Consider the following 22,110-nt stretch of genomic DNA (forward strand, 5'->3'; position numbering starts at 1 on the left):
AGACATGCTGTGTATCACAATGTCTATGGAAAACTACCCAGGTTAGGCAGGGTCCTAAAGGTGTGTCATCAGTGGAAGCAACCGCGAGGACACTGGCAGTTTCAGTGAGCTGGTCACATTTCATGAATGCAAAATGTTAGAATTATATAGCAGGGGGCCTCATCCAGAACAAATTATCAGTTGTGCAGCACGTGAGATCTACCAGGGTTCCCTAGAGGAAGTCTGTTCCTCATCAAACATGGTGGAAGTTACAAGATGTTCATGTGGTCTGATCAGCTTAGAGAACATTCTCGTGTTTCTTGCGTCTCAGACACTTTAAGGCCCTCTCTCATTCCCGTGTCCCTTTTCAGCGGCTGCTTTTTCATTGTCCTCCCCAAAGTGAAGGAGCTAGTTGTCTGTGCTTCTCTGTTTCTTAAGCAGTGCTTATACCGTCCTTTATTTATTGCCATGAAGCACTTATATAAGTATAATCGATGTTCACTGGCTTTTCGGGTCATATTTTCCTTTCTTGCCCAATTCTTAATGATTTGAGCCCTTGTTCTGCTTCACTGCAGTTGACTGGTTCTAGCTGGCTTTCCTCCCCAGGTGTTTCTGGGACGCCCTGGGTATCTATTCGGTGGTTGCTTGCCCTCCCAGCTAGCCCTTTGACCCAGGGCCTGTTGGTCACTTGCTTTCCTAAATACTGCTGTTCTCACCAGTGTCACTTTGGCTCCAGTTTGGTCCCAGTTCCTGGGCTACTGCATTTAATAAGACCATAGTCAAGTCCCAGGGATTTAACAGGAGGGAATAATAACACAGAGAACATGAAGCTGGATATGAAATATGATGGCTCTCAGAGCTCCTGGCCCGAGGTTTGCTTTAGAGCTTCTCTCTCCCTGATCCTTGGCCTACCGCTGTAGGCAGGGTCAGCCTATCTTCCCTCAGGGATGCCCTTACGCACGCCTCTTTCCCCTCTAGAGTCGACTCCCAGCTACTTTCATTTACTGTTGGATGGAATAAAAAGTGGTGCCACTTTTAGGGAGGCAAGTTAGCAACATTTCTCAAAATTGAAAAACAAAAAGGCCAAATCCTTTTGAACCAACAGTTGCACTGTTAGAAATTTACCTTTATGGATATATTTTCAAATGCAAGCCAAACTATATGCACAAGAATATTCATTATATGTTTATAATATCAAAACACTGAGAACAACCTAAATGTAATAAATGATTTTAAAAATTAGAGATGGGTCATCACTAACAATGAAATAATAGGCTCTGTTGAAAAGAATAACCTAGATCTGTATGTGGTTAACTTTTTCCTTTGCCTGTGGCTGTCAACTGGATTTTGTAAAACTATAGTATTACAATATGATTTGCCCTGAGATTAAGCTGCTGGAGCAATTTAGAATGAGATTCATAGCAACTAGAATTGCTCCCTAGATGTGCCCTGTTCACCAGAACAGAATAGCAAGGTGCCTTTAAAATCTCTGCTTCAAAGGGTGTGTGTTAAGGCAGGTCATGCCGCAGAGTCAGCTCTTCCTCGTTTACCCTGCTCCACAGATTGAATGTGCTCTCATGTGCAGGGCGTGCTTCATTTGCACCCTTGCCTCTCCATTTCTGGCTTGGTGTAGATCTCTTTTTCTGTTTCTGACTCTGCTGATCCTAGGCACTCAGGTTTATTCACTCATCCCTCTTGAACTCCTTCCTGGCTGATGGCTTTTCACCTTGGGTCTGCTTTAGCCCCTTCTCACCTTCACTGCCCTAAGAGCTTTCCCTCTGTCATCTGCGCTGCCGTGGTCCAGACCCTGACCTCTCTCACCTGCACTGTGACAACGGCTGTCTGACCGCTCTGCCATCCCAAAGCTAGCTATATTATAGGAGCCTTTCAGGGGACTTGGGTTTGGATGTGCTTTTGCTGCCCCTGTCTGGTCTTTAGCCGCTATAGCTGCCAGCTGCTAATAATTAACCTTTCCACTCTGACAGGTAGTAACACTTATGGGTAAAAGTGCTTATGCTGATTGTTTTGCATTAGATCAAGTCTTGTCATGCTTGTAGATACTGCACAGCCTGAATGGTGCTAGGCCAATAGACCTTTCTCCTGTGCAGCTTCATCTTATTAGGTTCTTTTAGCTGGTTTTGTTGGAAGGAGGGAAACTGTTAGGGAGGAGGGTGAGCACAGCTAGCTTTAGGAAATTTTAAAATTCATTTTTTGTCTTGTTGTTCCTCTCTTTCACTACCCACTCTGTTTTTTGCCCCATTTCTCCCTGGGAATTTACCTTTTTGGAAAAAACATTGGAATTACCACTGCTGTGAAATATTTACGTCATTAATTGAACTATTTATTGAGCACTTGCCGTGTGCTAGACCCCTTGTCAGAATCAGTGAGACTTAGTCCTTGACTTCAAGCAGTTCACTGTCTAATAGGCAAAAGAATCAAATAAATACATATTTGCAAGGAAGAATGACTAATGTGATGTTAGAACACAGAGTTGTGGCAACTAACTCAGCAGTAGTGGTTGCGTTGGAGTGAGGTTACAGTCTGGAGGTTTGGCAGTGGGTATGATGGCAGCACAGCCCTATTCCTGATAAGGTCAACAATGGGAAACTGCCTCTTCATTATAGAGCTCACAGACTTCCAACAGGAAGGCCATTCTCTACCCAGCACCTTCTTTGGTAGGGCCCAGAAGTTTGTAGCATTTTTTTTCCTCTGATATTTTTCATCCACGTGCATTGTTCTTTGACATCTGGAAAAATGCTTCTTCATCTGCATCTCTTCAGTCATGCCTTTCAACATCTTAAAATAGGAGGTGCTGGGGCCGGCCCTGTGGTGTAGTGGTTAAGTTTGGTGCATTCCGCTTCGGTGGCCCGGGTTCATGGGTTCGGATCCCAGGTGCAGACCTACACCACTCGTCCGCCACGCTGTGCTGGCGACCCACGTATAAAGTAGAGGAAGACTGGCACAGATGTTGGCTCGGGGCTAATCTTCCTCAGCAAAAAAAAAAAAAAAAAAAAAAAAAAAAGGAGATGCCCTTCCTTCCTTTTTGTGCATTCTCTACCAGCCAGCATTCTCCCATTATGGACGTCAGTGATATACAAATGAAGGAGAAATGGGACCTGCCCTTGAGGAGCTTACAGTTTAATAGAGAGAAACAGACATTTAACCAATACTGTAAGGTGTTATGATAGAAGTGTATAGAGAGACAAGAAAGCCTTAGCCTCATAGTCACCTCTTGTATAAAGATCCTTCAGATAACCATTGTTTAGATATTCTTTGATTTCTAGAAATGCAAAGTTGAGCACAGAACTAAATTTTATATTTACTGTTTGGCAGACTATTAAATATCACTTATGTAAGATTTATGATTATGGTTAGCAGTGTGCTTGAAAATGTATTTCCAGCAGTGGTACTCTTCAAATTAACAAGATTAGGAGAAGTTTTCTAGAATCAGATTGTGAGTTTCAGAATGAGATCTTTCTTATGTATGTCCTAAGATTACAGTTGTTTTTCCTTTCTTTTCTAAGGAAAAGACAGAAAATCTGACAAATCCATAACTACTAAAGAAATTTAATTCCAAGTTCAGTTGGCTAACAAGCAAATTCTACCAAACATTTAAAGTAGGCACAACACCAATCTTACAGAAACTCTTCTAGAAAATAGAAAAAGAGAGAACACTCCCTGATTCATTTTCTGAGGCTAGTATAACTTTTGTAACAAAACTTGACGAGGACATTACGAAACTGGACAGCTAATCTCACGTAAGAACACTATAAACATAAATATCCTAAATGAAATATTAGCAAACCAAATCCAACAATATATAAAAAGGGTAATACAAGACATGATTTTATTAGGAATGTAAAATTGGTTTAACATCCAAAAACTAATCAGTGTAATTCAAACATTAACAGAAAAATCATAAGATTATTTCATAAATGCAGAAAAATTTGATAAAATGTCCATTTAGGATAAACTTTTAACAAATTAGAAATAAAAGAGAACCTCCTTAATTTGCTAAAGGGGATTTACACAAAACCTACTGCAGACATCATACTTCATGGTGAAGTGTTGCAAGTTTTCCAGTTTTGAAGTAAGACAAAAATGCCTGCTCTCCTTGTATCTGTTTAGCACTGTACTATAGGTCCTAGCCAGTGCACTAAGAGAAGACAGAGGAAAGGAAAATGTATTGGAAAGAAAGAAATTGAATGGTCATTATTTTCTGCCAACAGGATTGTATGTGTAGAAAACTCAAAAGAATTAGGATAAACCATTAGAATCAATAATTATATATAAAACCTATAATAAATCTAAGTACAAAAATGTACAAGACCTCTACAGAAACCTGTGAAGCATTATTGAAAAAATTAATGACTCAGGTAAATAGAAGGATGCATCTTGTTCATTGAAGATTCAGTATTGTAAAGATATCGATACCCCTAATTCATCCCTAGATCCAATGCAGCCCACTAAAAACCTCAGCTGTTGTTCCCGTGTATTAGAATGGTAGGACACCACGGGAGACTATCCCAGTGACCAGACACATTTGAAGGAACTTCAGTATTTTCCTATTTGGTAAGCAATGTATTGGTCTATTTTTATTTTAGAAGTGAGGGGACCTAAATGACTTGGGTACCTCAGGAAGAAGTTTTTAGTAGCCATTCATTTTTCATTTCTGTCATGAAAACCAATTTTAAAGGGCAGTCAGAATTTTTAAAACACTCTGCTACAAGCAACTACTTTTCATTCTTTTTGTGTGTGTGAGGAAGAGTAGCCCTGAGGTAACATCTGTTGCCAATCCTCCTCTTTTTGCTGAGGAAGATTGGCCCTGGGCTAACATCCGTGCCCATCTTCCTCTACTTTATATGGGACGCCGCCATGGCATGGCTTGAGAAGTGGTGTGTCAGTCCGAGCCCAGGATCCGAACCCGCGAACCCCAGACCGCCGAAGTGGAGCACGCGAACTTAACCGCTTCGCCACCGGGCGGGCCCTGCAACACTACTTTTCTTACATGTGCTGTGCTGTCCCCCTGCCACATGTGGCTATTTAAACTGATCCTGCTCAGTTCATTAGTTGCACTAGCCCCGTTTCAAGTGCTCAATAGCCACATGTAGCTAGTGGCTCCCTTTTGCATGGTGCAGATGTAGAGCATTTCCATCGTGGCAGAAAGTTTTATTGGATACCTCTCCAACAAGGCTTTCTACCTTTTTGGACAGACACCAAATAAAATTTTAGGTCGACTGGGATTGAGCAGCTGCTCTGGTATAATTTACTGCCTGCCTTGTTGTTAGATGGTCAAAAGTGGCCCACCTTAAAGCCTGTCCCACTCATTGGGTGTTTATTAGCAGGATACCAGATTTTCTGGTGAACAAAACAAATTAGAGAAGAAATTGCAGTGCAGATTTCAAACTATCCAACCTTGAGGTGTGGGAGCATTGTTTACATCTAGGCAGACTTCTTGGGTTAGGCTGTAAGAGTAAGAGCCTAGTTAGCTAAGATTTTAATTATTTGAGAAGGGTTCTCAAGGAGTTTGCCTCACAAAGGATTGGCTGAAGCCCAGGAGGATTCACATAAGCTTTAAGGGTTAGGAACCCTGGAGGACTGTAATCGATTTTTGCTGCTGAGATTCAGCACTTGAGGAATGTGACTCTTACGATTGGACATCTCCCAGATGGTAATCTCCCTCCTCTTTCCCAATTTTTTTTCTCCTTTTCCCCCTCTCATCACATGGCCCATATCCAAGTATAAAGGAAAAGCTGTTTCAGGATGGTCTGTTTTATGTAAGGAAGCTTGTTGCAGCTGAGATTCTGCTGGAAGGTGAATCCACAGCAGTCCGGGTTGCGGGGGTGGGGTTGTGAGGAATTCAGAGGTTAGAAATGGATTACATTGGATGCAGTGCATCTAAAGGTGTGTTTGGGGTTTATGATTCTGTACCATGAAAAAAAAATTAAAATTTGGATGTAATCGTCTCCAAACTGGCTGCTTTGGAAAACTGGCAGAGAGGGCTTTGAGAGAAAAGTCAGCTAGATAGCAGGGCCACCTAAAGGGGGTGTGGGGTGAAGGGATGTGTTTCACAGGAGCCTGTTATCCCATTCTCGCTTCTCTTTGTCCAGGAATTGTAAACGCCTGTGGCGTTACTGCTGGAACTCTGATTCAGCAGTTGCTAAGCACCTGCTGTTGTGTTTCATTCAGGCTGTAGGTTTGGACCTTGGGATTACAGAGCCACAAGAGTCCCAGTGCTCCGTCTGCTATAGGACAAGTGTACACAAGTAATCACCATATAGTGTTATTCATACGTAGAGGTTCAGAGGGTCCTGGAACATTATTTTAGTCTGATTCCTTAATTTTCGACTGGAGGCAGCTGAGGCGCAGAGCGGGAAGGAGACTGGCTTAAGTAATGCCGAAAGAACTAGAACCTGGGTTTTTTGTTGATTGGACCACCCTAAAATATGATCACCGCCCTTGAAGATATCATCTAATTCCTATCTGCTTAAAGCCCACTTCTTCCATAATGTCGCCTGGACTGCCGTCCCCTCCGATACCACTTAGCTATCTTTTCCTTGTATTTATTGTGCTTTTATGGAAGGTCTTATTTCCTCTTTTGGATCTTGAACGTGATCAGGACAGGCACCGAGCCGGCTTCATCGTACCTATCTCATTTCCCAGCCTCAGCACAGTCTGACTAGCTGTCAGGTTTAATTAAGCCTTGCAGTCAGACTTGGGTTCGAACCTGCCTGCTCCATTGTGAGACACCTTGGACTAATCACTTCCCTCTCCATAAATAAAAACAACTACCTCTCGGGCCACATGAATACATATTATATTGTGAATTGAGTGAGGTTAGTTACTCTTTCGTTGCTGAGTTGTGGAGGTGGGAGGCACGGACCAGCAGCAACAATTTAGGGAATTCTACGAATTGGGAGACGTAGCCGGCCCGCGGTAGGGAGCTGCTGCCTGGCTGGGCGCCGGGCGGGGGTGGGGCGGGGCGGGGCGGGGCTGCGCAGGGAGCCGCGCGACGCGCTCTGTTGCCGGAACTGGTCTGAGTCGCGCGCCGCGCCGTGCGCAGTGCGGCCCCGCCGCCTCCCCCGCGGGAGGAAACAAAGGGGGCTCGACGCGCGGAGCTGGGCGGAGGGGGAAAGGGGCGGAGCGGCTGACGGTCTCGCGCTCCCTGCTCGCTAGGTTTGTTCTGGCGAGGGGGCGGGGCAGCCCAGAACCGAGAAGTGGGAGGGCTGCGTGCTTGCGCATTCTGCGGCCTAGAGGCGAGGGGCGTCGTCTGCGCGCGCAGCGGCCAGCAGTGCGCCGGCGCGGCGGGGCCGGTCCGCGATCTCCGAGTGGGTGCAGCGGGGCGGGGCTGGGCCCCTCGTGCGGCGGTGCGGGCAGGTGCAGCGGCCCGAGCGGTTAGGGCGTGGGGGCGGAGAGGATGGGGCCCCTGAGGTGTTAGCCGAGTGTCAGCTCTGGGCGTGCAGCCGTTGTTTTCTGGCGCGACCCGTGTGATGGTGCCGGGAGGAAGGAAGCGCCGTGACAGCGCCTTGGTCGGAGCCCGGGTTCCGGGGGTGAGGAGGCCCGGGGACGGCGGATCTGGCCAGCTGGCCGCTGGCTGGGCGAGCGGCCACAATAGGAGGCGTGGGACCAGCGAGGAGCCGCGGGAGCTGCCCCGCAGGGCGGAGCCTCCCTTCGCAGGTACAGGCCGCGGTGGCCGTCGGTTCCCGCGCGAGGGCGGGACGGGCCGAGCCGCAGGCCGTCGGGAGCCTCCGGGGCCGCGGCCAGCGAGCAGGCGGAGGTGTGGTTGCCGGGTATTCGGCGGGGCGTGGCCTGGCCGCCCGGCGCTCTTTGTTCCCGGGGAGGCTGCGAGGAGGTGCGGGAGCGCCGGCCCCCCGCCGCCTGGCAGATGGCCTCGCCCCCTCGCTCCCGCCCTTCTCGCGGAGGCGCAAGTGAAATGATGTCACCCGGGAGAACGCGGAACCCGGTCGGAAGGGTCCGCTTTCGCGTCCTTCTGCCGCCGCGGGTTCCTGGGCAGGCTGCGTTTTATTTTCAGGGGATATAAGTTCTTCCTTTCAGGGCTGAAGAATTCGAGAGGTTGGTTTTGAACTGGGAGTTTCTCAAATTATTGAGGGCCAAGAGAGTCAAGTTTTTGTTCCGTGTGTAGGACTTGTAAGGGACCTCGCTTTTTCTTTGTGCTGCAAAAATGGTATAAGCTGTTATTAAGTGAAAGTTGAGTATGCTAATTGTTTCATCATAAATAGAAATGAATAGTCTGTGCATTGCCTTTTTTTCCTTACATGTCCGAAATGTCCGAAAATTAAGTGTATGCAACTTATACACAATCAGTTTATCTTAGAATTGCAAGCCTTTTGGGATCCTGTTTGACCTTGATTGCAGATACTCTTGTTAACACATTTACCACAGAATTCCTTTAAATAGCAAGCATCCCCGGTGTGTAGACTTAAACTTAAAAAAAAAAAATCCATTCGCACAGTTTTTATGAAATCAAAACTTAGTAAGTGTCTAGGGACAGTTGGAATCAAAGTTAAATTATTCCTGTCTTTGGAGAACACAGTCTAATGAAAGAAATAAAACTTCTTCAAAGTGACAATACAAGAACAAATATAGATGTCAGATCAGTTGCATTGAAGCTGGGACGTGCTTGCAATCAGAAGATGAAATTACTAACTGCATTTTTAGGTGGGAATTGTATCACTTCACATACCCCTTTTTCCAATTCTTGCTGGCTTATAAATTTGTTTGCATAATATATTTCACTTTTTGAAAAACCTATTAAATCTTAAATCATTCATTATATGGGTTAAGTTTTAAGTTGATTTCTGTAATTTTCTGTAAGACTGATTTGTCAGAGATTTGGCAGCCTTTAGAGACTACAGTTAAATAAGTTTTGCCACAAACTTACCCATGTGGGCCTCAGGACCTCATCTGTAAAATATGACAGTTGGATTTAAATCGTCTTTGTGGTCCCTCCAGTCCTGAATATCTTCTGTGATTCTAGAAGGTGGTTTGTGTTTCTGTGCTTGTTGAGGTTTATATACCCATCTGGTTTTATAGCTACACTGAGTTGGCAAGTATTTACCTGAGTAAATGTTGAGAATTTTCTCTATTAGAGCAACCTGAGTTTTGAGGAAGGGTGGATAAATGATGGCATAGTTAGACGTAACTGAACGTGTTAGCATCATAATGGAGAGTGTAGATCTGTTGTCGCTCTGTTACATCTGCAGACTGTCTCTTTGTGCTCATTTTTTACTTTTTTTCTGTGGTTGTGGATAGGAAGTATGTGAGAAATCCTTAGATAAAAATCTCTGAAATGATTGATCACTGTGGAAAGATTACTGGTCAAGATTATCTTTGTCTTCTGCTACAGTTTATTCCATCCTTTTTTCTTTGTGCTGCCCCAGTTTTATTTAGGCCACCACCATTTTGTAATTCATTTTGCTGGAAAAGTAGTTCTTTTTTTTTTTATTTTTTCCTTATTTTTATTTTTTGAGGAAGATTGGCCCTGCGCTAACACGTGTTGCCGGTTTTCCTTTTTTTCTCCCCAAAGCCCCAATACATAATTGTGTATCATAGTTGTAGAGTTGTAGCTCTTCAGTGTGGGACGCCACCTCAGCATGGCTTGATGAGCTGTGAGTAGGTCCACGCCCAGGATCAGAACCCGCGGCCGAAGCGGAATGTGTGAACTTAACCGCTACACCACCAGGCTGGCCCCTGGAAAGGTAGTTCTTGATTAGTCTGTTGTGTAGTGCCTAGGTTTATTTACTAGTTTTCTCTTGTTTTCCTATTAACCACATCTGTCAGGCATCTGTTCTCACTTCTTTTCTACTTTGGTTAACTCATAGCTTGCTTTATTTTTCTCTGGAGAGAGTGTATAGATGGTAAACACATTTAAACTCTATAGTTCTAGTCTAGTGCATTCATTTACCAAATGTTGAATTCCTAACAAGACATTGTCTGGAGGAGATCATGCAAATGCTTAAACTCTGTCTGGTAAATTAACAAGTCAGAAATTTGAGGAAATAAATGAAGAGGGGCCGTGTACAGTCTCATTTTTTCCCCCAACTCTTAAATCTTTTTGTGTTCCTTTTTTAAGGATCTGAACGCCTCTCTGCGTTAGGGTCCTGTTGTCTTCGTTTAGTTCCTGTTGAATTGCCCCTCACTGGACTGAATCTCTTGAGGGCAAGGACTATTTTTTTTCCCCATTGTATTCACAGCATCTAGCACATGGTAGACATATAGTAAATATTTGAATTAATTATAATCTTTAATAAGAATCATAAAGAGCTTGGTCACACTTCATCTTTCCAAATGTATATATTTTTATATGTGGAACATTTTTGTGTTAATTTGGTCTGGTCTTGGTTTAGATAATTTCCAAATCCATGTAATTCTTAGAGATAAATCTTGAAGAGATACTTCAGAGCAATCCACTAAGAGGTTACTAGCCTAAGTAAAATGATTTTAGACAAACTTCCTTGAGGAGAGAATAATCCTTGTGCAGGCAAATATGGGTTGTAGAAGGGAAGCACAGGAAAATTTATTAAAAGACTGTAACTCTTATTTTTCCTAACCTTTATGTCCACTATCTCAATACACATAATGGTTAGAGACCTCCTTGGTTGCATGTGCCTCCCTTCCTGCCTCCTTTCCCATTCATTTATGGGGCCTGTAGGATAGGGACAGGATGGTGGAGACTTTCAGCTATTTTCACCAACCCTGGTTCTTCTCTGCTCCCAGAAAGATGTGGGCCCAGTTTGTTGTTTGCCTTAACTCAAGAATGGGAATAATAGTTTATTTTAAAAAATGATTGTCCCAGTGCTGGACAGTAATAATCCTACCCTGGTAGGTAGTAGCAGTCCTTGAATGGTTTAACGGCTGCATAATAGTCCACCAAGCATGTACACCACAATTTTACTTAGCAAATACTTATTTATTAAACGTTTAAGTTACTTCTAGTTCCCTTTTAAATTGGTGCTCTTACTGTGCTCTGATGAACATATTTGTGCATATGGCTTTTCCTATATTTTGGAGAATAACCTTAGAATTTATCAGATGAATAATTACTGATTCAAACTGTTTTAATAAAATCTACCTTATTACTTTGCGGGAGATTAATATTTGCCATCATGGAAGCCGTGAGAATATTTGGAGTTGTAGATAATTTGAATTTGACTCCTTCATTTTTAAGGTACCCAGACTTAGACCTAGAGGAGTAAGGGCCTTGTTCCTGTCAACACTTAGCACCTGGCTCCTCATCTTTTGTTTTCTTTTGTTTTCTCTCCTCTTCTAGTAGGCTTTGATTTGCGTGCTTTTGACCAGTGGTATGCTGCTAGTAACCGTGGACAATTTTTTTTTTCCAGAGAGTAATGTGGCCATTTTGGAGAAGGCTGTTAGGGCCTTTGAACAGTTTATTTTGTAGGAAGTACATTATTTAATACTGGCTTAGAGGTCGTGCACCTGCACATCCTCTACCTCACCTTTATGAGAAAAATGTAAATGAATGAAGAAGGAAGCTGTCATCAGAAGTAATTTTGGAGGAAGCAAGTTCTGAGACAAGATCTGGACCTAAGTCTTATGATATTTTAACACAATAACCGATAATAATTACTACACTCTCCAAGACAAAGCTTAAATTGTTGGTTATATTATGGTTACCAAGACAGGAAAAGGCTACATTAAACAAAAGGTGTTCCTGAAATAGTAACGTGTTGTTGCTTAAAAGGTTAAACTGTTTTCTATAACTTTAGTGTTGTAAAATGGTGCTTTTCTTTGTTATGCTAGGTGAATTAGTCATACTGTTATATGTAAATAAACATTAAAAATGAGAAATGTGGGGAGTTGCAGATTTACTTGGGTCTCAGGGATGTTTCCTTGGCAGGACTTTTTAAATATAGGTTACATCCTGAGGGCAGGCTGAAGTTACTGTATCTTTGTAATGCTCAACAGTTGCCAGGTTAGAGAAAAATAGAATTGTATCAATTTTCAGATATAGTATAACCTCAGTAATTTTAACTGAGGGGGAATTAGGGAAGTAGTGGAACGTTATGTCAGAAACAATTTACAAGCAAAGAAATTTCTTTTTGAATACTTAAAATAGCTTTAAATAGGTCTTGCGGAATAGTTGTTAGTTACTAATCCAACTAGATTACAAAGAAGAATGTTACTTTTAAAATTTTTAAACTACAAGGTGGTTTAGTGGGTTGAGTATGAACCTTAGAGCCAGAGGGACTTAGCTTCAATGTGTGACTTGAAGCAAGTCAGCTAACCCTGGCTTGCAGTGTGTAGAGATCAGAGAGCCCGGTTCAGTTTCTGGCACGAAGTTAGCTATTACCAGATTGAGGTTTTAAAAACTGCTATATTGCTTAGATAAAAATGTCTTAATTTATATCTTTCATTAAATTAATACAGCTAAAATTCTGGAGAAGAAACTCGAGTGTGCTGCAACAACAAGAAATTCTTGAGTGTGCTACAAGAATTTTTATTCTATTATATACATACACATTTTGTTAGTTTTCTATCGTATGTAACAAATTACCACAAATTTAGTAGCTTAAAACACAAATCTATTATCTCACAGTTTCTGTGGATCAGGAGTCCTGGTATGGGTTAGCTGCAGGGCCCTCTGTTCCTTGCTGGAACTGTGACTTCATCAGAGGCCTGATGTCCTCTTCCAAGCTTAGGAAGGTGGTAGAATATGGTTCTTGTGATTGTAGGACTGAGGTCCCCCATTTTCTTGTAGCTCTCAACTGGTGACCACTCTCAGCTCCTACGGGTGCCATTAGGTCTCTGCTGCATGGCCCCCTTCATATGGCCCCCTTCATATGGCCCCCTTCATATGGCCCCCTTCATATGCCTTCTCCCAACATAGCAGCTTATGCTGCAGGATTGACAGAAGAATCTCTTCAGGAAGGGTCAGTTCTTTTAAGAGCTGTCTCTAAGTCAGGCCTACCCCAGATAATCTTCCCTTTGATTAACTTAAACGTGGAATCTTAATTACACCTGAAAATCCCTTCACCTCTGCAAAGGTGTTTGCGTAATTTAGGTCATATAATGCAGTGAAATTTGTGTGAGAGTGAAATCCACCATATTTACAGTGTTACACCCCATAGAGGGATGGATTATACAGGAGATGTACACCAGAGGTGGGAATCTTGGAGGCCACCTTCGAGTTCTGCCTAAAACACACACACACACACTGATAGTGATTTTATATTATCCAGTGTTGGGGGCACCTGGTTTTGATAAAACCCATCTATCATTTTGTCCTAGATCTTTATCATCCACAGCGTTTGTTATATAGGTTTTTCCATTGTATTGTTTGTTCTCCCTTTTTATAGACAAATGGCACTTCTGACCAAAGGAATTTGTTGTGGGTAGGGGAAGAATATGCTTGAAAATTATTCACTTGTGACCACAGGGGCCAGGGTTTGCCAATTTTTCACTTAGATATGACTGAAATCTAAGTTTTCAAAGGAACAAAGAATTAAGGAGAGGGAATCTGGCCCCTTATTTCTGTTTTCCCAGCCAGCTGCCTGTCCTAGCAGTTTGTAATGGTGCTGCTCATATAGGCTGCTTTCGGCATGACAGTTGAAGGCAGATGGGCTTATTAAAATACTCTTCTGGGGCCGGTCCCGTGGCCTAGTGGTTAAGTTCAGTGTGCTCCACTTCAGTGGCCTGGGTTCACGGGTTTGGATCCCAGGCATGAACCTACACCACTCGTCAGCAGCCATGCTGTGGCAGCATCCCACATAAAAAATAGAGGAAGATTGGCACACATGTTGGCTAAGGGTGAATCTTCCTTGGCAAAAAAAAAAAGAACCACTCTTAAAAGGTACTTACTGTGCCAATTATAAGCTTAAGATTGCAAAAAGGATATGAAACCTACATAAAGGAACAGACTGTTTTGAGAGAGGAGAGAATTGCTTTCAAGTGGTAAAAGAACTCCTTAGATTGAGGGAGCAGTCGGGAATGCGAAATACACTTCTTCCTGTGAAATCATTTCTTACTCTTATCCTCAGATACACTCAAGGCTCCTACCTCTATTCTAATTTTTGCCTGTATTATGGCATTTAAAATATTATCCTACAGTTGGCTGCTTGCATCTGTTTTGTTTGTCACTAGAATAAGCTTCTTGAAGATAGGATCCATGTTTTATCTTCTTTCCTAACATAACTCTTGACTTGTAGAAGACAGTCAGTAAATACTCCTTGATTTAACAGTTCATACTTAATCACAGTGGTAAAGGATATTAACACATTCGTGTTTGTAGTACGGAGATAATCTTTAGCCCTTGTCCCAAACTGTTTATGTAGCAGTATAAGTTCTAAAGGCACTGCCCTCAAGTGTTTGCTTTTACTCCTAGGAGGGTCTTTGGAAGTAATTTTACTCTTACCAACAGGCACGGTTATCTTTTGACCGGGCTCATAGCAAACCAGAAACAAAAATTTATAAAGTAGCTAAGGAAGGTTATTATAATCGGATTATTAACATGATTAGCATGCCACTTCATGATCTGTCTCTGCTTCCCTCTCCTCTCTGGCTTCTTCCTTACTGACCAGCCATACTGAACATTTTGCAGTTTCCTGACTACGCTGCTGTCTCTTGCCTGTTACCTCCCCATAGCATGCAGTGCCTGTCAGTATCAGAAGGGTGGTACAAAGGGTGTCATAGTGTAGTGATTTGCTTTTGTTTCTTTTTTATAACATACGCTTCTTGAAGATAAGAAACCATGCCTATCTTTTCGATTTAGTGTCTATCACAGAATAGACACTTATATGTATAAGTGAATGAATGAGGCAATGAGACTCTAAAAACAAGACAGCCTTAAAGCACATGGTCTTCAGTGTAGGGACAAGCAGGTCTACAAACCGTAACCCCCAAGGGCAGTTCACACCACAGCACTGTGGAACAAGTGATGCTCTTGATGTCCATATTTAAAAATGCTACAGATTTAGTATATTTACATATGAGTTTAAGGGGATTAACCCACAATCAAGTCGAGCATTTAAAACATGTAGTCCTTTACTTTGGGGCTTATGATCTTGTCCTTTATTCTTAGGAAGGTCGCCAGGTTTGTGGTGAATAGAGCTGAGATCTCCACAGTTAAACTCTTGTTTTTTATAGCTATGATCACTATAGAAGTTTTCCTATGAATGTTCTGAAATCTCTCATCTTCCTTTGCGTGGCCATTTAGAAGGTGAAAGAATAGAATGAGAAAAAGATATTAATCTTAGTCCAGGCAGACACTAATCTTTCTGTATTTAAGATATGTGATTTTACCTCAGATTTTCTTAACACGAAGTCTTATCTAGCCTTTAGAATTTCATTATTAATACCAACAGAAAAGATATCAATAGATATTACATGGGAAACGTAGGAAGGACTTTGCATTTTTGAGCAGCACTCTTTTGCCTTTAAAAAAAGTTTTTGTAAGAGAGATCCATTGCCAGGCAGCCTTTGCCATCCTTATATATGTTCTGATGTTTAAGATTAATTTAATTTCTTTCCAGTGTCTGCTAACAAAATCATCACATACCTAGAAAATCCAGACTGTCCTTGATAGGCATGATTCTCCACATTGGTGTGGCTAGCCATGAACTGTCCTTTTCTTCTCCCTCTTTTTCCCAGATATCTCCCGGGGCCAATTCAGCACCTCTACCTGGCCATCCTAACAAGGTGATTTGTGAAAGGGTGAGACTTCAGAGCCTGTTCCCTCTCCTCCCAAGTGATCAGAACGCTACCGTTCAAGAGGATGCTCACTTCAAAGCTTTCTTCCAGGTTCTTATATATTTACCCTTTCACTACATAGGGCTGAAAGTCGCAGATACATTCTAGGTGGTTTCTAGGAAGGCTAGAAATGAAACTCTTAATATCTTCTTCTTATTTTCTATTGTAATTGGGAATAAGTATTCTTCTTAGAGGACTTCTTTTATATAACTTTTTCAGCCAGCTTTTCTGAAGAATGTTTGTCTTCTCTTGAGCTGCTGTTTATTACTTGACCCCTTAATATTCTTGCTTTTTGATCTTTTGGTCTTAGTCACTTGTCCTAGTAGGCCAAGTTCTGTAGGAAAGTAGAAGATAATACAAAATATGTGAAATTATGTAGGAAAGGAAAAGTGGAAGCATGTAAGATATTTTTTAAAGCCATTACTGCTTATTTGCATAGTGCCCAGAGGTTGATAGTAATGCATATTTCAGAGAGAAAACATGGTTACTTGCCTTCTATGACTTTTGATACCTGTGGATAAAATGGGATTAAAAATTTTGTTACATATAAAATGAAAACAAATTGAGGTACAAACCTTCGTTAGTTAACAAGATTACTAAAATGTGCTTACACAAATTATTGGGTATAAACTTTTAATCCATTACTTCTAGAGAAGCATGTTTTAGTAATGGAAGTCAGTATTACTGTTACCACAAAGGAACTAAATTACAGAATTGCTTCTGAATGCTAGGGTTGTGGGCCAAGGCGTCTGTTTGTACATGTGTATGTAAACCTGAGGCAGTGAGAGTTTCTAATCAAGGCAGGACTTTTGGATAGAGCCAGCTCATCTTTGGTTCATGTGGGAGTGACATGGTCGAGCTTAGGACTATTTCTGAAAGAGAAATGCTTGTGACACCTTAAATTGGAGATGTGGAATTTCTGAGGATAGCTGTGTAGGTGATCCAGGGCTCTTCAGTCTGATATTCCTTCTTGGAATTTATGCCAGGTTCTCACCTTTGCATGTATTATGTCCTTTTGTTGTTAACTCTCATAATAAACTAGTCAAGGATGGATTTTTCTAGATGAAGAAATAGGCTCAGAAAAGCTACTGAGATGCCCAATTACATATCTGGTTATTGGCAGAGCAGAGACTCAAATTCATTTTTTTTGCTAATTTTTGTCTACTATATCATACCACCTTTAGATATCAACGGGTATTTCTGTAAACACAGTGCAGTATATGTTGAGACATAGTTGTCTGTATTGAATTGAATGGCACGTTGACTGCCGTTTTTGATAAGCATTAGTCTGCAATAGCTTGATATTTAGTAGTAAACTAATGCAGCTAAGGAAGACATTGACTTAGTACCTTTACTACTGCCACCAGTAAACAGTTATTTGACACACTCTGTGTTCTCCATACTTCGAGTGTTCAAGCATTAACTCAGTGTTAACTTCAAACTCAGACAGTAGCTGCCAAATGCAATAGATTTAAACATGTTTTGAAAATAAAAAGGTTAGAGACAATTCCATTTTGTGTGTTGCAGAAAGGTGAAAGATATTATTGTTAAATTTTTGTTTATAGCCCTAATTAAACTTAAATCTTACTTTTCTCTAACTTTAGAATAAGGCCCTCAGTGTGCTTGGCTCCCAAGGAAGACTAGAGATTTTCTTTGCCTGCTTACTGCCCTACCGCTCTTCTGCATGAAGCAAAGTAAATCCTTCTCACATCCCCTTTGAGATACTGTCCGATACCTTCAACTAATTCTGATACCAAAATTGGGTGTGATTTCTTAGTTCCAGTTATGCTTTCCATCCTTATACAGTTTAGCTACCATATGAAAAGGAGAACCTACCCAGCCGTCTCCTATCCTCGCAAAGTTATTTCCATAATGCATTATGTTTTCTTAATCTTCGCTTTCCCCCAAGTTCCTTCCCTCCCAACTCTTTCTGCTTTTCCTTCCCTTTAGAATAGTCCATTTTAAACAGACGCACCTACCTCTTCCATTTTTTTCTTAAAGCACCCTCTTTACTTCCTTAGCTGAAACTAATCTCTATGCTGAGGATATCATTTGCCCTGCGACCTTCTCTAGGGGTAAAGAAATTGATTTTTCTCACTCCAAGCATGGATTGGGAATATGGCTAATAAGTGGGATGGTTGTAGAGGAGAAGGGAAGTGTTGGTATTCTCCCAGTCCTTACTGGATCCAGGATCCTCCTGGATCTTTGTTTCCAACTACTAGTCATCTTTGAACAAAAATCTTATCCTGGTTTTGAGCTCTTTTTGTCATTCATCTCCACTGTTGATCGATTTTCTCACTGTCCTTGTTTATTATAGACTGTTGCACTTTGCTTCTTTTTTTTTTTAGTTACTTGTTTTATATTGTATTACTCCTAATCAAAATCATTCAAATTCTGCGTGATTTTTAATTTTTTTAATTATGAAATATTTCAAATATGGAAATATTATACTTCAAATATGGAAGTTGTAAAGTATAAAGCAGACACATGTATAATAAAAAAAAAAGCACCATCCAACTTAAGAAATCAACCCTTACCAATACTTTTGAAGCTTCCATGTGACCTTCATATTATGTCTACCTGCTGTCCTGACCCTGCATCTTGGGAAAGCTCTGCTGAAATGTGTGCTTAGTATCCCTTTGCTTCTCTATATGGTTTTACCGCATACAGTATCTCTCAATACTATACTGTTAAGTTTCTGAACTTAATATAAATGGTATCATACTTTGTGTATTTTTGTCATTTTGAGATTCATCCATATTGATGCGTGTGGCTGTGTAGTTGATTGATTTTACTACTTTTTAGTATTCCATTTATATGAATATACTGTAGTTTATTCCCTATCTTCTTGATGGACATTTGTGTAGTTTCTAGTTTTTTACTATTATTACAAGGAGTGCTGCCATTAATATTATTCTGTGTGTTTCCTGGTGTACATTCAGTTGCTATTTTAATGTTTCTGTAAAATGATGGCTTTGTGTATTTATTGCTCAGAAGAGATATAGGCGTAGGCATATTTGCATCTCTATAGTAAAAATAAGCCTATATTTAAAATTAGACTCAAAGTGCCTCCTATAGTTGTTATTAAATTTTAAAATTAAGGTATAATTAGCATACAGTAAGATTCACTCTTTTAGTGTACAGGTCCGTGAGTTTTAACAAATGCGTGCAGATGTGGAAACACCACCACAATCAAGATATAAAACAGTTTCATCACCCTCAAAAACTCTGTCTTAGCTCTGCTATCAACCCCTGACAGTTTTAAAATTAGCAGTTTCTGTGTTATCAACCAATTCAATGATTGTGATTGAAGATAGTATGCTTTCATAAAATAGTCAGATACAGGGGCTGGCCCGGTGGCATAGTGGTTAAGTTCATGCACTCTGCTTCAGTGGCCCAGAGTTCACAGGTTCGGATCCCGGGCGCAGACTGGGGCACCACTTGTCAAGCCATGTTGTGGCGGTGTCCCATATAAAGTAGAGGAAGATGGGCACGACATTAGCCCAGGGCCAGTCTTCCTCAGCAAAAAGAGGAGGATGGGCAACAGACGTTAGTTCAGGGCTAATCTTCCTCACACACACACAAAAAAATCAGATACATTGTGGAGAACTTGAATTTCATGTCCGGCACAACCCTTGATTTCAAGTGTGTGTGTGTACCTTAATGATAGCTATATGATAACTTTATTTTGTAAATTTTAAAGTTAATTAGGTGATTGAAATTTTGACAGTTTATACACCTAGCGAAATATACTAAGTTTCTGAAAGAGAAGACTAAGTACTGTAAAAATATATATTCTTCAGAAAATTTATAGACTTAATAAAAATTTCAGCCAAAATAATCAGAATTTTTAAATTTTAGAACTTTTCAGAGTTATTCTTAAAATTTGTAAGGAAGATAATCAAAGAAAAGACAGGAAAAAACTTTTTCAAAAATTGTTGTAAGAGGAGATATGCCATAATTGATACTAAATCATATTATAAAGAAACAGGGGCCAGCCCAGTGGCATAATGGTTAAGTTCACGTGCTCCACTTTGGCAGCCTGGAGTTCGTGGGTTCAGATCCTGGGCACAGACCAGTGCACTGCTCATCAAGCCGTGCGACAGTGGCATCCCATATATAAAGTAGAGGAAGATGGGCACAGATGTTAGCCGAAGGCCAATCTTCCTCAAGCAAAAAGAGGAAGATTGGCAAGAGAACATGCTCAGGGCCAGTCTTCCTCACCAAAAACAGAAAAAAAAAGAAAGAAATAGCTCCATGTCATTGAGCTCCATGTTAGACACAGTGGATGTTTTTGAGCCCTCATCTTACCTGACCTTCCAGTTGAATCCTTGCAACTCGATCCCGCGGGCATCTACCACCACACTCCACTCTTCTCTCATCAACTACTCAGCATAAAATATTGGAGTTTCTCAGGATTCAGTATTGGGCCTCCTTTTCACTGTATAAACTGTTTTGGGAAATTTTGTCTGTGTCTGGAGCTTCATTAGTTACCATCTGTCTGTCAACCAAAAACTCCTAAATTTATATTTCTAGTTTCTGAGCTTTAGCTATGTGTAGAACGACTCCACATGGGTATCTCAGAGAGATCCCTTGATTTCAGGTTGTTCTTAATATCTTTTCTGTTTTCATTGCTTTCATGTTTATGCTTCACATTTTTTATTTGAACCATTGTTGATCTGTGTTTACAGCTTAAAATTATAGTTACGATGCATGATGGCTAAAATCTAGTGCATTTGAAAACATTACAATTATAGAATCAAGATAAATCAGTTTTTGTGAACCAGTGGTGTTTTGTGTAATTAAAAATTAAGAAAAATCTAGGACATAAGGTCACTAATACATTACTCAAAAATTAGCCATGCCAGGCCCCTTTAAAGTCAGGAAGCCACTGCTGGCCTAGCAGTTATGGCTAATGATAATAACATAATATTTCCACACAATATTGCATCCTATTCATTATGATGGGATTGCAGTGTTATACCACTAGAGTCTCTTTCCAGTCACTCACTACTCATAAAACTATTGTTTTCTTTGGCCTTTCATGAAAAAAATACAAACTTGGACCGTATCAAAAAGCAAAATTTAGATTTTTGTTTTTTTATATATTTTATTTTATTTTATTTTATTTTTTTGCTGAGGAAGATTTACACTGAGCTAACATCTGTGCCAGTCCTCCTCTATTTTGTATGTGGGTTGCTGCCACAGTATGGTTGACGAGTGTAGGTCTGCACCTGGGATTCAAATCCATGAACCTGGGCCGCAGAAGCGGAATGTGCCAAACTTAACCACTACGCCACAGGGCCGGCCCCCTGATTTTTCTTTTTTAATACATGCTTTTGAAAACGACATTCAAAGCCTCTTTTCTCTCCCATAGCTGCAAGTAAGATAACATCCCAGGAGAATGTACTAACAAGTCTGGATATGAGGTTGGATTTTATTCTAAATCTTTTTTATTATTTTATTGGAGTCATATTGGCTCACAACATTGTGTAAATTTCCAGTGTACATCACTATATTTCAGTTTCTGTATAGACTGCATTGTGTTCACCACCAACAGTCCAGGTTTTATCCATCATTATACACATGTCCCTTTGCGCCCTTTGCCCTCCCCCTACTCCCTTTTTGTCTGGTAACTACCAATCTATTCTCCTTATCTATGTGTTTATCTTCCACATAAGATTGAAATCCTACGGTATTTGTCTTCCTCTGACTGACTTATTTTGCCCAGCATAATAGCCTCAGGGTCCATCTGTATTATTGAAAGTGGCACAATTTTGTCTTTTTTTATGACTGAGTAGTGTTCTATTGTATATGTATGTACACCACATCTTCTTTATCCATTCATCAGTTGATGGACATTTGGGTTGCTTCCATGTCTTGGCTATTGTGAATAATGCTGTGATGAACACAGTGGTGCATGTATATTTTTGAATTGTTGATTTCATGTTCTTTGAATAAATACCCAGTAGTGGAATAGCTGGATCATATGGTATTTCTATTTTTAATTTTTTGAGAGATCTCCATACTGTTTTCCATAGTGGCTGCATGAATTTGCATTCCCACCAGCACTATATGAGGGTTCCCTTCTTTCACATTCTCTCCAACACTTATTTCTTGCCTTGTTAATTATAGCCATTCTGACGAGTATGAGGTGATATCTCGTAGTTTTGATTTGCATTTCCCTAATAATTAGTAATGTTGAACATCTTTTCATGTGTCTCTTGGTCATCTGTATGTCTTCTTTGGAAAAATGTTGGTTCATATCCTCTGCCCATTTTTTGATCAGGTTGTTCATTTTGTTGTTGTTGAGTTGTATGAGTTCTTTATGATTTGCAAATATTTTCTCCCAGTTGATGGGTTGCCTTTTCATCTTGTTAATGGTTTCCTTTGCTGTGCAGAAAC

At 40.8% G+C, this 22,110-nt stretch overlaps 1 protein-coding gene across 8 annotated transcripts in view; it reads left to right on the forward strand.

Moving 5' to 3' along the window:
• RNF38 (ring finger protein 38) overlaps window positions 1-22,110 on the forward strand; it is a 183,594-nt gene that overhangs the window by 103,217 nt on the left and 58,267 nt on the right. For 3 of the 8 annotated variants that reach the window (XR_015549003.1, XM_087419491.1, XM_087419492.1), the window contains exon 3: window positions 15,607-15,756. The exons of 1 other annotated variant lie outside the window; for it this stretch is intronic. The gene's annotated coding sequence lies outside the window, so the exon portion shown is untranslated. Of the gene's footprint in view, window positions 1-7,046; window positions 7,156-7,304; window positions 7,657-15,606; window positions 15,757-22,110 lie in introns of those variants that run through there. 4 more of the 8 variants (XM_087419495.1, XM_087419497.1, XM_087419496.1 and 1 more) reach the window with 4 other exon arrangements.

This window comes from Ceratotherium simum, chromosome 29 (genome assembly GCF_057802395.1).
Source record: "Ceratotherium simum simum isolate JZ-2026a chromosome 29, ASM5780239v1, whole genome shotgun sequence".
NCBI classification, from domain to species: Eukaryota; Metazoa; Chordata; class Mammalia; order Perissodactyla; family Rhinocerotidae; genus Ceratotherium; species Ceratotherium simum.